Source organism: Chiloscyllium punctatum, unplaced genomic scaffold, assembly GCF_047496795.1.
Source record: "Chiloscyllium punctatum isolate Juve2018m unplaced genomic scaffold, sChiPun1.3 scaffold_359, whole genome shotgun sequence".
In the NCBI taxonomy this organism is placed as follows: domain Eukaryota; kingdom Metazoa; phylum Chordata; class Chondrichthyes; order Orectolobiformes; family Hemiscylliidae; genus Chiloscyllium; species Chiloscyllium punctatum.
Window position 1 is genome coordinate 162501 of NW_027310093.1, and position 384 is coordinate 162884.

Here is a 384-nt window from a genome sequence, read left to right on the forward strand (position 1 = left end):
GTGCGAGGCACCAGCAGACAGAGACTGCCCGACGGTCAGAGAGAGGGAGAGAGGAGTGCCGAGGCTCAAGTGGCGACCGGTCGCGCAGGCACGCCACGCACATCGATCGCCAGCCGCGGAACGGCACGGCCTTCAGTGGGGCCGGCGGGCGACGCCGCTCCTGAACCCAGCGGCCCCGAGCCGGACGAGTTGAGGAAGGCACGCCGACGGTGACAGGGTACGGAAGACACAGCGGTGGCCTTCTGGCGACTTGGCCCCCGACAGCCCGACGTTCCGCCGTCCTCCCGATGGCCAGGAGGACCGTGCGGGGGTCGGCCGACGGCGTGGTAGGTGTGCCTGCACGGTGACGGAGCACACACCACGCCCGCCAACCCCTCCGTACCT